The sequence below is a fragment of the Emydura macquarii genome, unplaced genomic scaffold (genome assembly GCF_026122565.2).
Source record: "Emydura macquarii macquarii isolate MOO-44397 ecotype Brisbane River unplaced genomic scaffold, CSIRO-AGI_Emac_v2 contig_1644, whole genome shotgun sequence".
In the NCBI taxonomy this organism is placed as follows: domain Eukaryota; kingdom Metazoa; phylum Chordata; order Testudines; family Chelidae; genus Emydura; species Emydura macquarii.
In genome coordinates this window covers 20,521,744-20,545,632 of record NW_027131781.1, presented here as the reverse complement: position 1 = coordinate 20,545,632, position 23,889 = coordinate 20,521,744, and the positions used below count along the sequence as shown (strand labels likewise).

Here is a 23,889-nt window from a genome sequence, read left to right as displayed (position 1 = left end):
GAAAATATCAGTTTCCAAAACCAGCAACCTCTCATACCTCCAAGATGGAAAAATAATTAGAATTACAAAAAAGTGTACTTTATTTTTGTTTCCCCTTTTAATTATTTCTAAGGGGACAAACTGGTTAACGAGCTCTATAGTTGACTGGAAAATGGAATCTCCATGTCACAGGACATTCTTTCTGATTTTCTCAACATTTGTTTTCATCCTCAATTAATACATAAAAACAAAAACAAAACCCCCAAAAAAATACATTTCACAGAACATAAATGTTCTATAAACCTTTGATATGAAAATACCACAAGGTTTCATTTTGTGTTGGGTCGGCATTAATCTCTGCACCTGTCTCAGATGACGCAGTACCTCAGTGGAGTGGTAGTTCTGAGTCCCTCACAGCCCCACTGTTCCCAGGCCAGACTAACGCCCATGATGGTCTGTCCCTGTGGTGCAGCTGCCTTGGTGCATAGGAAGCAGAGCCCATAGTGTAGCTGTTCCCAAACATTTTTCCTGCATGGCCCCATTTTCAGATGTGTTGTTTCCCACTACCCCACACAGCGTGGAAGTTACCATTTAAAAATGGTGTCCTCCCTGCACTGTGACCTCACACGCACTGTACATGCAAGGTCACGCCACATGGAGGATGCCATTTTGCTTTACAAAACGGCATCCTCTGGACTGCATGACCTCACACACATATGGTGCGTTTGATGTCATGCTGCCTGGGGGGCCACCATTTTGTAGAGCAAAATAGCTTCCCCCATGTGACGTGACCTCATGCATACGGTGCATGTGAGCTCACACTGTGCAGAAGAGGCCATTTTCTAAAATGGCCTCCTCTGCATTCTTGGGAGGCTGAGACCCCATCTGCTGATGAAGTGACCCCATTTGGGGTCATGACCCACCCACAGTTTGGGAACTGCTGCCAGAGTGGCTCTTATATCATGCTCTTTCCCATCTCCCCAGCCCAGAGGGCCATATCTGGAGAAAGGGGGTCCGACCACAGCAACCCTATTCCTGGTAATCCCTTGACTGCTAAAAGGCTCTCTTGGGGCAGAAGGCTGCTCTAATTTACACCAGGCATTGGCCCGGGGGCAGGATTCAGAAAGCATTTCCCTTCCCGTGTTCAGTTTTGCATTGAGACCAGTGGGTATATAGTTAAAGATACCTTGCTTATGTTCAAAGACTATTGCTATAACCGCATAACAACAGCAAGATTGACACAGGTGTTCAGAGAAGACCAGGACAACTTCAATATATGATTGCTAAGGATCAAATAAGGCACAAAGCCTAAGTGTGGAAGTTTTTACTTTTAAAGGACCCCGGTTGAACTTATTTACAAAGGTTATATGTTCAAGGGTTTTGTTGTTGATTTTAGGCAGTCGAAGCTTCTGTGGAGATCTTGCACATTGACAACTTTCATTTACTGGCATCACAGCCATGAGAGTTAATTAGTATTTCTACAGCACTTTGAAGATGAGTGCTAAGTACTGTTAAAATCTGACTTTAAGTGGTTCCTTATCAGTCCCTCTGAAGAGGAATAATATGAATAATCAAGATACAGAACCATATAGTAAAACTAGTAGACAGCAACCTTGAAACTATTTGTCTTAAGTTTAAGTATCAAAGGTATTTTGCAACTTTGTCTCATGTCTACACAGATAAATCACAGTGTATGGCTATGTAGGTGTTTAGTCTTTCTGATTATTCCAGAATGTCAGAGGACACTGTATTTTCATTTAAATTTATGGTCTTGAATACTCACCAGATGTTGTTTACTTATGGTAGAAAAATTCACACAGTGAGAGAAATCATAAGCTAGAAGTACTAGGAGAAGGAATGTAAAACCAAAACAGTGGAAGAGAACTGCATTTCCACAGATTAGGAATTTATATATTATCTTGAAGTTATTTGCTGAGGACTCATAAGAAAATGCACACAGCCAAATGCATTCGATAATTTAGAAATCTGAATCTTATTCTTTGATCAGTTATAATAAGAACAATAATGGTTCCAAAGTAGCTTTCTGTTATAAATCCACTCTACCCACTTTGGAAGCAGGCCCACCAACTCAGATTTTAAGCAATTCATCCTGCGTTTTTATCAGTCTCTGTTTCGCTTGTGACAAAAGGCTTGTGCCCACCTGTGTCAACCACAGGCCCTGCCAAAAAATCAGTTCTGGCTACGCCTCCGTTACATCCAGTCCTTTCATCACCTTTTTTTTTTTTTTAAACCTTTCTCTCGGATAAAATACTTTCCATGTGAAATAGATTGTGTATGGCATCTTGCTAGGAGACATTTTTTTAAAAATGAAATTGAAAGTAATCAGTCAAAGCATTTGGAAGGTATGGACTTTTGGAAAGAGTCTTCTAACTTTTTTGGAACATCTCTCAGGAGTTGCTTAGCTTATGGACTCCATATTTGTTTTATTTATCTGTCCTCTATGAGGAATAGTGCTAGGAAATTTGCCTAGTTAATTTTACAGTTTCTCGCTACAAACTTTTGAACCTGTCAGACTCCTGCAAGATCGCTGCAGAATTTATGAAGTCTACAATGCTTAGCTTGAAAGACTTTAAGATATCGGCAAAAAAGTAGGGTGAGACTTGTTAATATTCAGAGCTGATCTGGCTGGGTTGAAGGACACTATCTTTGCAGACATAGCTTTGAAGAAATGTTTGTACAATTCTAGCAAGAGGGAGACCAAAATAAATTAATTGCCACAGCTTGTGTCTATGTACGCAAGTTGGGGTGTTAATCTACAGTGCTCCAGCTTGCTGTCCACTAACTGTCCGTGTGGATTTTGCTGATGTTCTCTAAAAGTTCCCCAGCATGCATTGACATACTGCAGTGTCAATCAGTTGCGCACATGGTGAATCAGTGGTGGCCCACATGGACACTTAGGGCACAGCATGCTGAAGGGCCGTAGACTTATACCCCAGCTTGCCATGCAGTAAATGCTCAGGCAGACCTGCCTTCAGTTAACGTTTTGCAAAATTAACTTTTAATTTTGAGCCTCCAGGTTTTAGACTCATTCATATCTTTACCACCATCTTGTGGGCCTCATCCTGCACCCACTTAAGTCACCATCAGAAGTCCCCTGGCTTCATAGATTCAGAGATTCCAAGGCCAGAAGGGACCATTGTGATCACCTAGCCCCACCTCCTGCATAACACAGGCCATCAGACTTCCCTGAATTAATTCCTATTTGGACTAGAGAAGTCCAGTGAACCCCCACCTATTTAGTCATCTTTATGTGCATCCCGAACAATATTGACATTTAAACGGTCATCAGGCTTCAGAGGCATTGTTAAAGTCTGTCTGCAGACTCAGTCAGACAGCATATCTGGAAGCTTTACTCACAACCAGAAGAATTAGAATTTTCTTTTAAGTGAATTAAAATTTAAGTTCTGTGGAAAATGTTGGGGACACCAAAAACATCACCTGGGAGACCCTGAATCCATCAGCTTTGTGGAAGGTTGTCACGCATCGATTTCCAGAGGCCCAGCAATGACATTGCTTATGTCAAAGGGATGACCAGTTAGAACTCCCAAAATGCTAGGGCCCTCCACCTTTCTAGGATGACGGGATCTCTCTCTGTTACAAGTCATCTGTCTTCCTTGCCTTACCCAGGCTCTCCTCCCCTTACAGCATAATTTTCTGACTGAGAAGGGGTATGTCAGATCCTAGCAATCAGTCAGCTCTACAATGCATGGTGCCCTCCACAGCTGCAAACTGCTGATAAATGTGTTCCACAATCTGATTCTCAAGTATCTAAGGACAGTACAGTTGGGGGCATCCCAGTGAATAGTGTCCTAAATAAGGTCACAAATCATCATGAGGGGAAACATCTTTTTCCCATAGGAGCTCCAGAATCGTGGATACAGGGAGAGCCCTCCTCCATCCATTGTTCTCCTTTAGTCTGGTATTATTCATTTGTATTGGTAGTGCCAAGGGGTTCCAGTCAGGGATTCTGGTCCCTCGTGCTAGGCATGGTGAAAACACTTATTAAAAGAACAGTCCCTTTCCCAATCTGCTTGCACTGCAGGATCATGACTAGAGCGGCAACAGCTCATACAGTGGGCAATGGGCCTTTAAGACATTAACGGTCCTTTGGAAAATAATTGGGGGGAGGGAGAACCATGTAGGAGACATTTGATGGGGCCAACCCTCTTCCATGCTATTTCCCAGTGAACAAGGAGAGCTATACAGGCCACCTGGGGTCTGGCCCCTCACCCTACAACAGAAAATGCAGCAGTCTGGAGGAGGCACCACTCAAGTGCTTTCACCCCAGTGACTGTATTTTGCAAGGCGCAGCTTCTTATTTAACAGACGATGGCTGAGATTCTGGGCTACTTCTCCAGGAGACACAGCATGGGGTGGGAGAGAGGCAGATGATGGTGGCTTTAAGCTATGTTTGTGCTCTTCCAATTTTGGGCTGTCCAGGGGCTGAAATAGCTCATGGCACAACTGAGGCAGCCCAGGGGGGCAGTTCAAACCAGAAGTGCCATAGCAGCATGTGTTACGGCTCCACTCTCTCCAACAACCCTCTCCCCTGACACAAGCCCTATGCCAGGTAAGGCCTCCTACAGCTGTCCAGAGCTGTGCTTGCCAAAAGGGAGTTCACCCCTTGCAAGCCGTTCATGGCCCCTCTATGCCAGCACAGCAGTATATAGAGGCCAGATTGACGAGAGGATCGAGTCCCTCTCAGTAAGTCTTGATTCAGCACTGACTAGCCACTGTAAATATTCTGCAGTCAAAATGTAGGTGACAGTTTTGTTGATGATACAGCACGTGGAAGAGCAGAATACAGAGTAGCTCTCTGCAGGTCTAGTTACTCTGTAGGGTAAGAAACAACAACAGCCTGATTTGACCAGCAAACTAATCAGATGGGATTTGGAGACGAGACCGTGGCACAGACAATCCGTCATAAGAAAACCCCGGTTTCCCAGTCAATTGTCTGACCCAACATTGCTTTTAAATGTCCTATGCTTTCTAAATGTCAAAGGTAGGGAAAAGATACAGGGTATTTTCAAATATCATGTGCATCCCTGTAAGACAACCTGTTACAGCATGAGGCATCCTGTTTATATTCTATTTCCCTTGCTTTGTTTTCAGGTTACACAAGTTACCATCCTTAGTAGATTATTCCAAACATTAATTAATTATCATTATTGTAGTGCCATTGAGAAAAGGGCAGCGTGTGCCCCTCTCCAGCTGTAAGCAGTCATTACAGAACCAAGCTATCATTATTAAAACTTTCATTATAAGCCATGCATGACAGGAACTCAATTCAGGGACCTTCAATGTGTTGTAAAAGATGACACACTTGGTTAATTATTTATTAATTTGCAGTAGCATAGGCTAGGGTCTGAGGAGTCCACCATTTGCTGCCTGTTGTTGCAGAATATTGCTAGAAACTCTTCTGTGTTTGAGTATAGACAAGCATTAACAACTCAAAGGGGCATTCTAAATATAAGCCAGTTTTACCCCATTTAGCAGAAAATTGCTCTATTTTATGGGTTTTATCTTTTATAAAAATACTCTGCAATGAAGTTTCCATACTTTTCCTCCGGTGCATTCGGGTCTCTAGAAAGCACACCAGGTCATACTGCATGCATTTTGCAAAGAGATTAATACAGTCTGGTCCAAAGGCAAGGAGAAGACAAAGATATAAGAGACATGCTGAGCTCTAGCTACAGTTAATTCAAACAGCAATGAAGGTTGTGTCAAGATCTGTGCATAGTCCTAATGGCTTTCTGCACAAGGCCTGCTTGCCCTCATGAAGCAAGGGAAAGTCACGTTGTATTAATAACCATGTGCACTATATTGCTTCTAGTTATATCAGATTGCTTGCTGCCTGTCACGTGAGAGGGAGGCAGAAGGCAACGTGCTGATTGGGGTCACATTGTGTTACAGTTCAAAGAAACGTAGCAATTACCTGGGAACAATGGGCATTTACAGTAACTGCAGTCTAGGGGTGGGAGCACTGACATGCATTCCGCAATGGGTGTGAAGGCTGACTGAGTGGAATAATGCTCGGCTAGCTAGGACAAGAATAGTTCAAAGCCTTATTTGGTAGTCTCATGTCTGGAAGTGTCAGAATAACGTGCGTTTTCTCAGCTGAGTTACCTGGCTCCTTAAACCAACTGGAGGCAACAGGATTGGGAATCATCCCTGACTATCAAAACAGGAGATGTAGCCAGTGGTGAGAAATGGTGAACAAATCACGAGGCTGGAGATACTTTATTTTATGTGCACTCAGTGGAATATCACAAGCACAGAGTTAACCAGGAGCTAGTGGAGCGAGTTTGACTGCCGGAGTTTAAATTTACCAAAATGTTAGCCCCTTCGCTCCCTCTGCTTGCTTTGATATGGGCTGAGTGACTGGCATAACAAGGCCGGAACCCTTACCAACATATGGGGCCAAGTTCTTCTCTGTAACACAGGTGTAAATCTGCATTTATGTAGCACTTGTCAACTTCAAAGTGCTTTGCAAGCAATAAACTTTAATCCCACAGGCCACTGTGAGGGAGGCATCATTATTTCCATTTTACAGATGGGAAACTGAAGCACAAAGGGGTGAAGTGTCTTGTCCAAGGTCCCAACTGAAGTTAGTGGCAGAACTGTAATGGCTGGGGAACAGTATGAAGTTCTAAACTTATACCATGTCCCATGGAGCACAATTAAAAATGAAATTCAGCCCCCTGCACAGAATGAGTTTCACAACCCTGAGCAAAAGCCTTGAAAAAAATGAGTCGGGATCATTATGGAAGTGATAACGGACTGTAAATGCTATTTGCAGCAAGCAGGAAAATAACTCTTATTTGGATTTAGGTCAATACTTGTATTTCTCTCTGCTGGGTGCCCCGGTGGAATGGAACCTTATTGCACAAACAGGATTTACATCACAATGGCCTACTTTGAAGCACTGATCAAATAAAAGAGGTGATTATGTCTAATGCACTAAGCTGGAAACTTCACTCACAGTGACCGGAAACAAGATATTAAAGCACAGATTTCAAAAAGTGCTGCCTCTGAACCGGATTCCAAGGTGCTGCCCATCCAGCTGCAATAATATTAAGGGACCGTCAAAGAATTTGTACAAAGGAGAGCTAGTCTTTGTGAGTCAACCCCACAAGCGGAATAGGACATCACTTCACTACACATGCTTTAACCTTTAAGGCCTTACCTGCTCTCAGGAGCTGCACTGGGTTTAACTAAAATTGGTTTTAAAACAGAGCTAGTTAAACCAGTGCAGAGCACTGCATAGACACACTTGTACGAGTTTAAAACTGGTTACGCTGGTAAAGCTTTTGCCTGTAAGTTTAGGCCTGCTCTACACACAAAAGGGGATTTAAAGCTATCTTTAACAAGCAGCTTGCTGCGGGAATCCTTGGCTGGTATAAAGTCAGCACAGCCAGCTTTACACCACCCACTCCCCCCCCCAGCATAGGCATCACATCAGGGGTGGGAGGAGGCTTCCACAGAACTCTGCCAGATTACACCAGCTAAAGTCTGGTCCCAAATGCAAAAGAAGCACAGCACTCAAGGCTAGCTAACTAACCATGGCTGGGCCTGAACTGTGGATGATGTCAAAGCACAAAGACAATGCAGTAACAAAGCTTGTGTCCCCCTCTTTGTTTTTAGCTGACATCCAATTAGCAAACCAGGTGAAGAGTAGCAGTGAGGGAGAGGAAAGAATTCCTAAGACAACTGGCTGGAGCTATGTACCTACACTTTTTACAGCCACAAACTTCATGAAAATGAAGCTGGGGAATAGATTGTAACTGCAGGAACAGTTTAAGTACTTGGGGTTCTCACATGTGGGAAATCCTTTCGCAATCAATGCTAATTATAGATTGGGAGTGGCTGGTTTCAGGCAAGGTTCCTCTCCTATTAGCCTAACTGTGGAAAGTCCATAGTTCTGATTCAGTTCTCTAAAACAGGGGTTCTCAACCAGGGGTATGTGTACCCCTGAGGGTTCTCAGAGGTCTTCCAAAGGGTACATCATCTAGATATTTGCCTGCTTTTCCAACAGGCTACGTTAAAAAGCACTATCGAAATCACTACAAACTAAAATTTGTTTATAGTGCTCTATATACTATACACTGCAATGTAAGTACAATATTTATATTCAAATTTATTTATTTTATAATTATATGGTAACAATGAGAAAGTAAACAATTTGTCAGTAATAGTGTGCTGTGACACTTTTGTGTTTGTCTGATTTTTGTAAGCAAATAGTTTTTAAGTGAAGTGAAACTTGGGGTACACAAGACAAATCCAACCCTTGAAAGGGGTACAAGAGTTTGGAAAGGCGGAGAACCGCTGCTCGAAAAGCAAGGGGAGCTAGTGGGCTGATTAACCACCTCTGGCAGAATTATAACTGGGAGTGGCTGCTCTGAAATCAGAGTCCCCATCCATATAGGCATGCTCTGGCACACAGCTTGCTTCATAAGCCTTTTGGCTCTTCCTACAGCAATTCACTGAAGAGAAATGAATTCATTTGAACCCTATTTGTGAAGGTTCCCCTCTCAGGCTCTCTCTCTTTTAATCTCAGACCTCTGAGTTGCTTACAGTGCACAACTCCTGCATGCAAGCAGCACAAACCTTTCCTCCCGTTCCAAGGGCCTTCACAGCCGCACCAATTACATTAATTATCATAGAAATAAATATCCCCTGGGGCTGGAGTAAAGCTATGGAAATGTTTCCGTGTTGAAAGTGGGATTTAAGATTATTCCACGGGGGATGGGTGAATTGGCACAGGAGGAGGAGGAGGTACAACTTCTGGGTAAAAGTAATAACAGAGCACTGACTGCACTGGTCTATAACCTGGAGTCTTTCAACACCCATGGCCAGATTTTCAAGTGTGCTCAGCTCCCATTAGGCAGCAAAATTAGTGGCTAGACTTTCAAAAGGACACAACATCCTGGGTACTGAGCTCTTTGGAGACTCTGACTACGTGTGTCACCAGGGGAGCTGCTGGGTGCTGACAGCTTGAAAATCTGGCTCTTTGGCCCATCTGGATCAAGGAGCAAAAGTCATTTGCAGCCCAGGTTGGCAGTGATTGATCACTACTGCCACCTGAGAGCTGTTGAGTGCACTCAGTCCAGACCCCAGTGCCTATGTCATTACTAGTCCTCTTCTTGGTAGTCTCAGTGGAATTGCCAAGGCTCCAATAGGCCTGGGAGATTACATTACGAGGGCACACCTTGGGAGGGGATCTCTTTAAAGGTGTCTCTCTAAATACAGGGTCGTTTGCAGATGTGACTGCTGCCACTCTTGATCTGCTCTGTGGACAGAGAGATAAGTACAGCCTCTATCAGGTGAAAGATCTATGGAAGAGGGCTGTGGGGGGAGTTCTCTGTGACTGTGGGCCTTTTTCCGGTCCCTTGTCCATGCATCCATCTGGGCTGAGTTTCTCTGGGTCATAATCACTGACTCGCTGGACTCCCTCTTAGTGCAATGGCCATTGACTAGAGTTCTCTGCTCAGTGTCCACTTCTGGTTCCTTTTTTTGACCCAATTACCTGCACCCCCATCTGTGTTTGTTCATTTTTTGTCCGCATACATAGTTAATTTCAGGGTACTGTGGCCCTGCTCTCATTTGAGCAGGCAGCTTTTCATTATCCAGGTGGGCTCCACCCACCATTCCCAGGATTTAAATAGGCCAACACCTTTGAGCATTAAAAAAAAAAACACCCCAAAGTTGTCATGTGATGATTTATTTATGCAAAAGTCTCCTTAACAAGCACAACTTCTGATCAGTTATTGATTCTAATTACTTTTTCTAAATTCAGTAATAAAAATCTATCTTTTTTCTGCAGCTTCTTATTGCAGTTTTACCAACCTCACACCTTAAAGCCATTCTACATCTCTATACAGCAAAGCAGGAAGTGCTCCAGTTGTCAGCATACCTGTTTCACAGGGCTGCCAAGTTTCACAAGATAGCCGTAGTGCCAAGATATGACTGGTGGTTTGGATGTCAGTAACAGTACCTGGCTAGGCATCATTTCGCTTTGATGCTTGCTGCAACACATCCAGATATACATCACGTTGTTCCAGGAGCATGAGAAACGTACACTACTGCACGTATACATGGCTTTAAATGATACACATTATTTGATATTCAGTCTTTACAGGGCCCTGGAGAGGCTGCAGCAGTTTAGTGGGTGATTGAAATACAGCTGGTCAGAAAATAAAATGTTGATAGAAAACAGAAACAAAATATTCACAAAATCTCCTTCCCCTTCATGTTTCAGCCAGCTATTGTCTGAATACCCTTTCCCTTTCATCTTTCTGATTGTCATGTGTATGGCATCTAAAGTGCATATTCCAGGGTTCCAAGATTAAAGAATATTCCAAACTTGTCAGGGGAAAGCACTGTACCTGACCCGTGGTTAATGAAGGGAGGGGAGCCAGGAGATTTGGGTTTTATTTCAGACCTGCCCTGTTACCATGGACAAGTCATCATTTCTTTTTGCCTTAGTTTGCTCATTAGAAAAATGAATACAATGAAATTACTTACCTCCCTCACAAAGTTGCTGAGACTTAGGGCTTGTCTACACAAGGATATCTAGGAAAATTAATCCAATTTAACTAAAGATGTGACTTTGAAGTGGATTAGTTAAAATGCATTAAATTGCTTTGTGAACACCCTTGTTCAGAATTAAAGAAGCCTTAATCTGGTTTGTTTAATTAATTTCCAAAGTGAATTAAACTAAACTGAATTAAGGTGATTTTAATTTTGAATGAGGTTGTTCACACAGCACTTTAACAAAGCCACTTTAGATTCACACCTTTAGCTAATTCAGATTAATTTTCCTGGATGTCCCTGCATAGACAAGCATTATTCATTAACGCACTTGTAGATTCTCAGATGGAAGGATCTATAGAAATGTTGAGTATTAGCATTATACTGGTCCATTGCAATAACTGTCAACAGAGAGCAGGATCAGCTCCACAGCTATTTAAGCTTATGTCTATCCTGCAATCACAGGATAGAAATGCAACTTGATCAGATATATCCAAGGTAACTTTAATCTAACAAGCTCGGGTCCTAGAGCAGTGAAGCTGCAACAGCATGTGCTTCAACACAGACTGCACAAGCCTGCCAAAACCCTTGGATAATTTTGGCAGGCTTGTACACTCTGTGCTGAAGTGCACACTGCTGAGGCTTCACTGCACCAATATCTGAGCTGGCTAGATTAAGTATAGCTCAGGTATGTCTACTGAAGTTGCATTTCCATCCTGTGCTTGCAGTACCCCAGACATCATGTTTACCCCAATTGTGACTGATCTGTGGGTGACAAAATTATCTCAATTATCCACACCTGCGAGTCTAGCTCAGCGGACTCGTGTGCGCCAGTTTGGGCCACTTAAACAATTGCAGTGAGTTGCTCAATAGCACACAGAGCGTTCAGGTTTGCGCACTGCCCTCTGAAAGAAAACTGGAGTCAAAATGGATTTGTTTAAACAAGCTAACTGAAATGTCAGAGGTTATTTCACCTCCTGCACATGACGACATACTTTTTCCTCCTCTATCAGCAGGCTGCTGCAAACAATTACACACCAGGAGACAGAGTTTACCAATGCTGAGTCACAATGGGAATATTTGTGCAAAGAAACATGTGACTGAAGAGAGATGACTGACGTACATGCTTTTTCTCTCTCCTCCTCCCCTCCCACCCTGGTCTCTCCCCACTGGTAAGAGGTAAAGCAGAGTAAGCCTTGCACAATTCTGGCTTGACAAGCTTTCAGGAAGGCATGGGGACATCCCCAATAACAGTTTTATCCTTTCTGTTTGTTCCCAGAACTCAGACGTGACTACTGATAGGAAATCAGACGTCTGGATAAACCCTACTCTAGTTCAAGGGCTTCTTGTCATGTCAGTGCTGGATATGAGAATCCAAAACCAATGTGGGATGGTTAATGTGCCCTTCTAAGGGTGGGCTTATGGTTAAGGGACAGGACTAGCGATCAGATCTACTCCAAGCTCTGCTATGGACTTCCTGCGAGAGTGTGGGAAAGTCACTTGGGCATTTCCTCTACTGTAAAATGTGGGTAATACCAGTACTTACTTCCAAGGGAGTTAGGAGGCAAATTCATTCATGTTTACAGAGCACTTTGAGATCCTCAAACAGAAGGTACCATGGAAGTACAAGGTGTAGAACAGCCCTAGCATAATGATCCCCTACTCATTGCAGCATTATTATTTTTTATTTTAACCGTCAAATTAAAGGGCATCTATTCCCAGTCCTAGGTGCCCTTGGCAAATCTTTCAAATGGTCAACAAATGAGAAAATGAACAGCACAGAAAAAACAATCAGACAGAAAGACAAAGCTTAATAAAATAGGATCCCATGGTCGTCCCTAAATAACAGGCCTCTTTCCATTTCCTGCTCCTTAGAAGCATGAGCAAAGAAACAGCTTTTGCAGCATGTCCTGCAGGTCAAGAGATTCAGGATATTTCTTATTAAAGAGAGCAGCAAGTTCCAAAGTTGAGAGCCCCACACAGAAAATCCCTGCCAGTAGCGCCATCATACATAAACAGAAGTGGATCCAGTCCAGGCATCTTCAATTGATCATTGCCTATGGCAGAATCACATGGGAGAGATGTAGGCTGAAGTTCTGGCCCCACTGAAGGCTGGTCCCAGGCATTTTAAGGTTTTTTTTGTGGGGGGAGGTTGGGGGGAAGGGGGAGTTTGGTTTGGGTTTGTTTTTTTTGGTAAAAACCAGCACCTTTAAATTCCACCCAGAATTCAACAGCGAGCCAAGGGAAATACCAGACTACTAGTGTCATGTGCACTGCAGGGTGGCAGCTGCACTCTTCCAGTGAATGCAAGGGGTGGCCCTATGTCATATGCCTGGCAGTAGTTTAATCTCAGCATCACGAAGGCCTGGAAGATGTTCCCATGATCTGCATCCAGAAGAACAGGTCACGCTATCCTAGCGAGGCACAAAAATGCAGGTTTTTCACGACACGGGCTTTGAATTTGTGTTTGTTCAACACCTTGGGCCTCTGGACATTGATGTAATAGAAATACAAAACAATGATCATAAGATTAAATAAATGGTCCTGGCTGCCAATGCCTGATCATTTAACGGCAGCTGGGCCCCTGAACGGCAAACCTGAGTGACAATTTGTGGGTTGGAGAGGCTATAATCCACATCATATCTTCCAGCTGCTTTCCCTGATTTAGCAGCATCATCTCCATCTTCTTTAAAGTGCACTTCACCAAGCTTGGTCTCAGCTATCTGAAGTACTTACATGGCTCCCCATCATTGTAGTATCTGAGTGCCTCACAGTCTTTACTGTATTTATCCTCCGAACACTCCTGGGACACAGGGATTTACCCCCCTTTTACAGAGAGGGAACTGAGGCACAAAGCAGGAAGCCTGATGTAGAGGGAGGTTTAGATTTTTCCAGAAGTCTGGGTAAGAATCTGAAATTTCAGATGTTTATCCACACCCAACACTACACACCTTATGGTTTGGCAACACAACTTTATCTCCGGCAATAATAATGGATACCATGGCAGGTGATCCAATAAAACTTGCAGTAAGCTTGTGCCTATGCTGCAAAGTCATTTAAAGCATAATGATCTTTCAATGTGACTGGAAAGAGTTTGGAAATAATTGATTCGAGTGTATGAAACAAATAGAAAATGATTTAACTTTGTAGTTGATACTTTGTCAAAATTAAGCAAGCATAAATTATACAATTGACGATGCACTTTCATTTTCTATTAGTTTGACAAATGAGTTTCCTCCCACTGCTATTGAAAAAACATGCTGTATTTCAGCATGCAGTTGTTTTATGGAAAGAAGTAAATTAAATCAACATAATTCCATGTAAAACCAAATCTAGACTGAAGCAGAAGATAAAATCTAACCAACTGATTAAAATTAACTATCAATATGTTTTGGCAGAGAGTTTCAGGAGGAAAACAATAGTAAACTGCTCTTTAAAGAGAGCTTATTTTGCAACGGGGAAGAGGCTGATTTATTTATTAATTAACAGAGAAAGCTAGACATTCAAGGTGTCTCAGATACTGGATCTGGGCTGAGTACAGATCCCTTGCTGGCTGCTACATGGTAGTTGCTCAGATAGGAGAGAGAACTCTTTTGGACCTGTACAAGGCTGTCACACACAAGGTTTTATATGCAGCATGGGGCATCTCACCAGCACAGGTCTGAATCCTGACTTTCCTTGAGGCGCATAAGGAATCGTAAAATGGAGCTTGAACAAGTACAAGCATCCCTGTAATAACAGGCTGTGGAAGTCATGGTACAGGAGAATGTGTCTGTATTATGAAATGGTTTAAAATTCAGGACGCAGTTGGAGCTTACTGACTGGTCGTGGGTCATGTCATATCAGTCTGGAATGTTCGGTAACTGCCTCAGGCCTGACTCTTACTTATTTTTACATATAAATTCCATTTCAGCTTCTAACCCAGTGATAATATGCCAGTTGAATTAAGATATTACCTACCCTTCACTCCAGTTCCTAAACTGCCCTGTCTAATCTTGCCTCCTTCACAGGGGAGAGGGACAGATGAATTAGCTGATGTTTGTAAGGAGCTTTGAAGCTAGAAAGCACTAAGTGCTCAGCATTAACTATTATAATAAATAAAACACCACAGGCTCTAGCAACGTACGTCAGGGTGAGCGATTATTATGGTTAAAGTCACTTTATCCTTGTGCCTTAGAACTCCCACCACCTGAGGCATATTCCAATTATCCAGAAATGCATAGTCCGTCTTGTCTTATTGCTTAATTATAAAATAACGTCTGGTCAATCTCACACTGAGAAGTGGGGCAGTAAACTGACATGATAGACCAAACAGCATATTCTGTCTAAGGTCAGAGTGGACATCACAATGGCTCTGAGGGCAACTATTCTTTAAGTGAGGAGACCCCCAAATAGCCAAAGTCAGGAAGCAGTAGAAATAGAAGTGCGGTATAGGGGTACAAGAGTCAAAGGAAGTGAAAGGGAGGGAAGAGAGACAAAGAAAGAGGCAGCAGCAGATTAGCAACAGACACAATGCAGGAGCAGCGAGAAGTGAGGGACCCAGAAGGGAAGAGAGGTCCTTGTGAATTGGAATGTCGGAGTTACCCACAGAAGAGAAATTCCAAGTTCTGACCAGCTCTAGTAACCCCTGCTACAGCCAGCATGTATCATGTGGCTAGCAGACCTAGTAATAATTCAAGAGAAAATTCAAGAGATACCAGGCAGTGGCATTATATATGGAGAGGAAAGTAGCATAAAAAATAAACACCAAACTGATCCAAAGTCTCTTGGTGCAGAGTGGGCGTGCACATGGTTATCGATGACTGACTTGCGTACCTACATGCAGCCATGCTCACTGAAATGGTCAAAGCCCCTTGACTTTTGCTGGGAATACAGAACAGATTTCAGCGTCCCTTTGTCCAGTCCCCTTCTGCAAAGGAAAGGCATCTAACCATTTCAGAGCACGGGTAGAGCAACAAGAGAGGTGTGAGCAATGGGACACGCTGAGGATTAGAATCTGACACTGTCTACTATAAATATTTACCGGAGTGCTTAATTTTAGCGTTAGTTGGGTCTTGGAGGGACGCACATTGGGCCTCAGATCCTGAGGTTGGAACTCCATTTCACAAAGACTGGGAAACCAGAGAAGCAATTCAACACGACCTTCTCATTTTCAAGTCAGTTCCCTTTCACTATTGCTGGATTAGGTTACCTGTCACTAACCTATTTGGTATGGCATCTCAGTAATCACTCTGTCATGCTGTCAGTACTGTTTAAAGATCAGGGTGGGGTTTTGTCCTATTTTCATGTCATAAAAATGCTTTATCTATAGAGAAAGGCAGTGAAATGCCTGATTTTGCTTTTAATGATGCCTCACCAGGGAGACAAACATATCTAGCACAGACACAGCTGGGTCATTTATCCACATTAGAGAATAAACCAGCTGCTAAAAAAGAGGGGAAAAACTGTCCTGAAGCCTTTACCAGGACCACCTTAGAAGTTAATTGTAAGTCATAATCACAATACACCCCTGAGATCATGGGCGATGGCTATTTCTTTCAGAGACTATGCAGCAGAAATCACATCTGAAGCAAACAGTTCTGCTTTAGGGATTATTATTATTATTTTTAATATGAGCACATACCCATGCCATTGTCTAAGTGCCCCTTAGGTAAACACCCAGGAGCACTAAAAAGAATCCAGGACGCTATGTATCTGTGAGCAATCTGTGACTACAGCACCATGGAAGGCCAGGTGCCGCTGCCATGGAAAACCCACTCCAAATCACCTGGGTGACAGTGTTTCAGGTGAATGGCAGATAAGGGATAATCAAGTATACAGGATTTTACACAAGGTCCCTACAATTCAATATGCTTTGATTAAGGCCAAGAATTCAGTGACAAAACTTACCTGAGCCAGCAACACACAAGGTTCAGGGGTCTCCTACACAGGAAAGGCTGACATGGGTACAGGAAACATCACAGGTTCTCTTTGTAAAATTTTCTTTGGGTCATTTGCTGGAGGGGGCAAGGCCTTATGACCAACCTGCAGATACCCATAAAGCTGCACAGGATCTGACTCAGGGCTGCTTTTACTTAGCCAGCCACCCAGTATTTATGCAGCAGATAATGGATACAGGTCTTACCATTGTTACATTAGGACTACAGAGCAGCTCCAGTATTGACTCTGTGGCAACATGGTACTTTCAGGTAGTGAAAGGTATATGCCAACTATCCGGGTTATAACGTATTTATGAATGATATTTTGGTGCTATGACATAATACTGGGACTTCTCTATATAAAATCAACTCCTTTTCCAAAAGTAATGGTGGTCTATTTGGTTACATATTGCAAGCAGGCCAACGTCCTAGAGAGAACATAAAAGGCAGGAAAAAATTGTTTGTGTAGATTTCCTTTGCCCAAGGCAGGCATCGAGAATGGTCAGAGATAGTAGGGTCCAGATTCTCCCCTGCCTCACACCTTGTATTTGAGTGACAAGGTGGGCAAGGTAATATCTTTTATTGGACCAACTTCTGTTGGTGAGAGAGACAAACTTTCGAGCTTACACAGAGCTCTTCTTCAGGACTGGGAAACGTAGTCAGAGTGTCACAGCTAAATGCAAGTTGGAACAGATTGTTTACTATAAGTAGTTAACCTTGAAGGGTTCCTTGAAATATGCGTTAAGATGCATAGGTCCTACACATGCCTACCACAATATGCGGTGTACCTCATCCAGTGCACTAACCTCTCCAATAACAACTATGTGGTGAAACCAGACAATCACTACGCTCTCGAATGAACTCACACAGCCAAATGGTAAAAACCAAAAACACCCTATCACCTGTGGGTGAACACTTTTCACAAAGTGATCACTTTATATCTGACCTATCAGTCCTCATTCTCAAAGAAAACCAACACAACCAGAGCCAGTGCTAGGCATAAGCAACCTAAGCAATTGCTTAGGGCCCTGAGCAACTGAAGGATGTCGCTATTCACTTTTTATTATCATTTTCATAAGAACTTATTAGGGCTAGTCTACACTTAAAATGTATAGTAGCACAGCTGTATCGGTACAGCTGTGCCACTGTAAGAATGCTTATGTAGCCGCATCATGTCGACAGGAGAGCAGTCTCCTGCCGGCATAAAAAAAATACCTAAATGAGCGGCAATAGCTATCTCGGCGGGAGGGCATCTCCCGCTGACGTAGTGCTGTTCACACAAGCACTGATGCCGGCAAAACTTATGTCGTTCAGGGGTGTGTTTTTTTCCACAACCCTGAGCAACAAAAGTTTTGCCAGCAAAAGTGCTAGTGTAGATGAGGCCAGAGTATGTGTTGTGTGGTGGGCCCCCAAAATACTTCTGCTTAGGGCCCCCAATGGGTTAGCACTGCCACTGTACACAATACTTTCAAAAAACAAGCTTGGGAACTTAAATTCATAACTTTGCTAGACATTAAAAATCATGGACTGAATAGACACTGAATTTATGGTGTATTACAACAATCTGTAACCCATCAATCCTGCTCCCTTAGCTGCCTTTTCCCTCCCATCCCTTCCTTTACCCCCCCTGACTGGAGGTGTGTGAATGGGCCACTTCATCTTGAATGGTCCCTGGAAATATGTAACTACGTATGCTAAACAAACAAAGAAGAGCTCTGTATAGCTTGAAAGTTTGTCTCTCTTACCAACAGAAGTTGGTTCAATAAAAGTTATTACTTCACTCACCTTATCTCTCTAATATCCTAGGACTGACATGGGTACAACACCACTGCTCACACCTTGTATCGACATTTACTTCTAAATGACGTGAGTGTAAAATGGAATTAGCTCAGAATGGTACATTCTACGTTCACTTTGCACAGACGTAAATGACTACACAAGGGGCAAGGCAGAGGAGAATTCAGGCCCCACATTTCTGTGTGCCTAGCCCTGCTCCCTATGAAATCAGGTAGAGGCTTTGCATAGGGAAAAAGAACACAGCTGCTTGGCTCTCAATTAAGTTTATTGTAAGGTGACCAGATAGCAAGTGTGAAAAATCAGAACCGGGGCGGGGAAGGGGGGAGGGAGAGAGGTAATAGGCACCTATATAAGACGAAGCCCCAAATATCGGGACATCTGGTCACCCTAGTTTATTTCCACGGTGATAGGAATGTGTCATTTGACACAATTGCTTCACTTGGATAGGCAACCACATGACTCTTCTGTGCGACTGCTTGGCCAGCAACAACAAAACACTATTTCATCACAGAAGCTTTCCTTCCCATGACTTTGAAGCAAGGGTGAGCTATTTATCACTAATGGAATATGAGACAAAGGTGCACCCAGCCCTCTCGACCTTTGTCTACAACCCTATCGTTAAACTACTGGTTGGCAGGGCTGGATTAACTCTCCTGTGGGCCCGGGGCTATTAGATTTTGTGGGGCCCCTGTATACAAGTCTTTTTCCTAATTTAAAACAAAATGATCACAATTATGGCATACGCTATGCTAAACTTGCCTTTTAATTAACATAAAGCCGTTCTGTGGTTACCTTTCAGTCTTAAAACATGTAGAACAAGGGTCGGCAACCTGTGGCACGCGAGATGACTGAGCAGCACTCACACTCATGCTGGGTCCATGTCACATGGGAGGGGGCGGGGGGGACGAGGTGGGGCTGGGAGGGGGAAGCAGCTGCTGTGCAGCACTGCTCGGGGCTGGGAGTGGCTCCTGGCCAAAGCGCTGGGCCCACGTTACGTGGGAGAGGGGCGGCAGGGAGGGAGATGGGAAGACGTGGCACACCACGTCTGAAAGGTTGCTGATCCCTATTTTTGCAGGGCCCCCCGTAAGCCCGAGGCCCTGAGCTGCAGCCCCTAAAGCCCCTGCGTTAATCCGGCCCTGCTGGAAGCTCTTCCTCCGTACAAGCTCCCCTCAATTGTGATAGCCAGGGCAACGTTGTTATTAGTGTTCCAAACATCTGACCAGCCCCAGTTCACTGCTCCATCCTGTACACCTGAGAGAGATGTACCTGGAGATTTAACTCTATTGGCCAGTGTTCAGGCAAGGCCTCTGCACCCTGCCACAGCTGTTCGCTAGGAGAAGGAAAGTCCCGTCTTTAGCAAGCTTCTAAATAACAGCGCACCAGCCAGCAAAGCTGGTCTAATACGTTATGTGATGAGTAACAGCAAGAGTCACTGAATAATTTATTTGACGGATTATTTTGAGTATTTGATCAGCTCTGATGACCACCATTATTTTCGTTGAGTCAACAGGCCCCTTGAGGGCATATTCTCTGGTGAGAACAAGCAACATTGTGATGAGTTAGAAAGGACATTTACTAAATTAAATTCATGCCCCACTTGGTCCTCTAAGCCCTTGTACAGTACGTACATGGAAATCTAAGCAGCTAGATGCATACTCTTCCAGAACGCAGTTGTCTGTGCATACACAATCCGTCCCTTCCAGGTTTTTTCCATTAACATGCCCTCATATATAGTTATAAATCAAAATGAAAGGGAACAGGCCAGACCAGCAGAAGAGCAAGGAAAGGAAATAGATCATAGTCCATGTCGCAAAAGGCTGCTGCTCTAAATAGCAGCAGTTAATGGCAGTCATGAACAGCAAGACTGGGGATCACATTAACTCTTGACCCCCGAAGGCCAGGATGGGTGTGACCCAGGGGAAGGAAGAAAGGTTAGAAAGAAACAAGATTTTGGCCTAGTAATGGAAATAGGGCAGTGGTCCCCAAACTTTTGGGGTTGCACCCCCTCTTACCTGGTCCATGCCCCCCCAGGAGATGCAATTGGCAGCAGCCAGGGCTAGGAGCAGGGCCAAAGCCATGGTTGGGTGTCGGGAGGCAGAGCTGGAGCCACAGCCACAAATGGGGCCAGGAGTCAGGGCCCGGGCACAGGACATGGCCAGACACAGGGCAAGGGGCCTGGGGCCACAGCCGGGAACCTAGGCTGGGGCTGCAGCCAGGGGACAGGGCTAGAGCGGAGATGGAGGCAGAGTGGGGCTGGGTAGTGTTTCCTCTCTGCACCCAGGGGGGGCTGGGCCCAAGCCCCACCTTGCTCCTTCCAGGGTTCTTCCGCACTCCCATAGGAGGGTGCACCCCACAGTCTGGGAACCTGTGAAATAAGGGAAAGCAGGGTAGGAGTAGGAAAGGAAGTGATTGGCTTAGTGTGCAACAAGAGAGACTCGGGTTAGATACTGGGGAAAGCTTTTGAACTAGAAGGATAGTTAAACTCTAGAACAGGCTTCCAAAGGAGGTTGTGGAATCCCCATCATTGGAGGTTTTTCAGAACAGGACAGACAAACACCTGTCAGGGATGGTCTAGGTTTACTTAGTCCTATCTCTGAGGGGGGATGGACTAGATGACCACGAAGTCCCTTCCAGCCCTCCATTCCTATGATTTCATGATTCAGAAATGAACTGAAGTGGTTAAACCCTTCGCTGAATACATACTTAGACCGAAAGCTGATACTTAGTGCGAAAAAGCAGACAGTAGCTTTGATTCCTCTATAAGTTCTGTGGAATCAAATGTCAAAGAAATGGGACTACATAAAAGAAGGGGGTTGGAGGAGAAAACGTTGGGCAATAGCAGGTTTATTCACAAAAATATTCCCAAATCAGCATTTATTTTCCCCTATGATTCATGATACGATTCATTATTTGTGACTATCCAGACAACTGCCTGTTTGTGAAAGTGTGTCTGAATGCCAGAAGTTTCATGAATTGGTATACAAATGATTAATTCATCCACAAATACATACAGGATGAGTGTTATTCCTTATTCATTATTCTCCAGCTTAAAAATGTTTCCATGACCTAATGAGGAAGCAGAAACAATGCCATGTGACTCCGGCTACCAACCACACACCCTGAACATCAAACAGTCAAAGCAAGAACTTGTATAACTGCAGCTGTAAGTTATTCATCCAAACTCTTCAATAAGCTCTTATGAATAACAAATATATTTTGGGAAAACAAGCTTGGTTCAGGAATGACTTGATAACTAAAAAAGGAGCTAAATTTATAAGTAACAAACATTTATTAGCAAATAGTTTGACCAGCTCTAGCATGGAAGGAGGATTTACGTGACATATCCTGCTATGGAAAGTAGTTCACCACAGACAGCTGGGAAAAAAGCCCTCAGTCCCTCCCTCCCCCTCCAAAAAACAAAACAAAACACAAAACAAAACAAAAAACTACCACATATTCCCAGGAGAGAATAACCCTGAGCCCCCAAGAATCTTAAATCTCCTCCCCCTCATTCCACTGGCCATCTTCAAATTATAAACAGTGGGTCATTCTCAATCCTGCAGATACTCAATGTATTTTTTGGAGCAAAAGTGCAAATATTTCCAGCAAAAGTGCAGCTGAATAAAAGCTTGTTTGCTCAGTGGTGGGACCACCCCTGTTGGTTTTTACTGAAATGGAAAAACAAATGAATAGATTCCCTACTTCTTCCTCTCCCCACTCCACAGTACCGGCACCCCTGCACTTTGACATCACTTACCGGGAATACATCTTGTGCGATTCCCCTTGTTAAAACGCTGACTGAAACCCACCGTCTAACCAGCTTGTTCACTGTTTCAGTACAGACTCTAATATGTTGTTTCCAGGCCCGTGAGATCACAGCATGAATTTCCTTCACATGTAGCATGAACATCTGACTCCCATCTCAGAGTTGCATGAAGGTGGTGATTTCTCTGTACCCCACACTCAGATCAATCTATCAGTAGTGTCCCCAGTAAACCCCGTGTATTATTTTGGCCTTGGGAATCAGTTCACTGGGCAGCCAGAGATTGCTACAGCACACATGACAAAGCAGGAAGGCTGCCAGCTGCTGTTCAGCTGCAAGAGCAGCTACCCTATGTCTGAACAAGCTGGCACCACGCCAGCTTGATATCTGACAACAGCAGATTTCACACTGCTCAGCGCTGCTGCTATTGCAGAACCTATTTTTACATACAACAACAAAGTCACACGTAACAGGTTTAACCAAAGCTGCCTAGCTTCCTGCTATGGAGACTGGTCACAAGAACCAAAAATCTGCATGAAGACAAGAACTTTCTGTGTAAAAAGCTTCTCCTAATCTGCTCTGTTCCCTTCTGAAGCCCTAAAAAACTGATGAACAATGACATGGACTAGTTGCAACCGGCCCAGGCACTGATCTAAGCTTTTTCACATCAAAACCTTGCCAACACCATTAACCTGGGTCAGGTCAGCAGCGTGAAGATATTGTGTGTCCCATCCAATCTCCAAATGATCTCATTTTTTGTGCAGCCACCAATCACCTCCCCACGCTAATACTTCTAAACATTGACTATAAAATTCACCCTTGTGCAGGGGGCCAGTACAAGACCTACGCACCATTAAAGTCCCACTTAAGCCTCAAGATATGATTTTCAGTAGTGCTGACAATCCACAACTCCAGGTGAAGTCAACGGAACCCAAAAGAATTCAGCACTTCTGAAATTCAGACCTTCAGTATCTCAAAGTTGGGCACCCAAATTGAAGCAGCCAATCCCACTACCTTGTTCTTTTTACTTGGTCTTCATTTGTTAAGTCATGTTTTCATCTTGTGATCTGATCCACCTAGGTGGACCTATAGCTACTCTGGATCCCAGGGAGCTCAATGGGACTCTGTGCAATCACAGAGGCATTCACGCCTGGATCCAATTGCAGTCTTGACTAACTTGTTTGGGGGCAGGAGTTGTCTTTTGTCTGTAAAGCACATACCAAACTTTAGGCATTATATAAATATTAATAATCCCCAGCATTTCATATGCAGAAAAAGTACAGTTCAGCAACAATGTGACATCTGAAAAAGGGCTGGCCGAGGAGTTTGAAAATCAATATTAATCAAATCAACAATAAGCCTTGGAGCACTGGGGAAGTTCTAGATGAATGGAAGAGAACTAACGTTGAGCCACTTTTTAAAAAGGGTAAACAGGATAACCCAGGTATTTAAAGGCCTGTCAGCCTGACATCAACCCTGGGAAAGATAATGGAGCAGCTGATGTGGGATTCAATTAATAAATTACAAAAGGAGGGTAATGTAATTAATATAAATCTATATGATTAATAACCCTCAAAATATAATTGTAAACCAGGAATTGTCATAAAGCGGACATATTTCAAGTGGGATACCACAGGGATCGGTTCTTGGCCATATGCTACTTAACATTTTTATCAATGACCTGGAAGAAAACAAAATCATCACTGATAAAGTTTGCAGATGCCACAAACATTGGGGGAGTGGTAAATAATGAAGACAGGTTTTTTCAGAGCAATCCGGCCTGCTTGGTAAACTGGTTACAAGCAAACCATATGCATTTTTATATGGATAAAAATAAATGTATACATCTAGGAACAAAGAACGGTAGGATTTATGGGATGG

General features: G+C 43.6%; 1 protein-coding gene across 1 annotated transcript in view; it reads right to left on the bottom strand.

The window, feature by feature from the left end:
• Positions 1–22,021, bottom strand: part of MAPK6 (mitogen-activated protein kinase 6) — a 105,791-nt gene extending 83,770 nt beyond the window's left edge. The window contains exon 1 of the mRNA XM_067555847.1: positions 22,003–22,021. The gene's annotated coding sequence lies outside the window, so the exon portion shown is untranslated. The remainder of the gene's footprint in view (positions 1–22,002) is intronic.
• Positions 22,022–23,889: the final 1,868 nt, after the last annotated feature.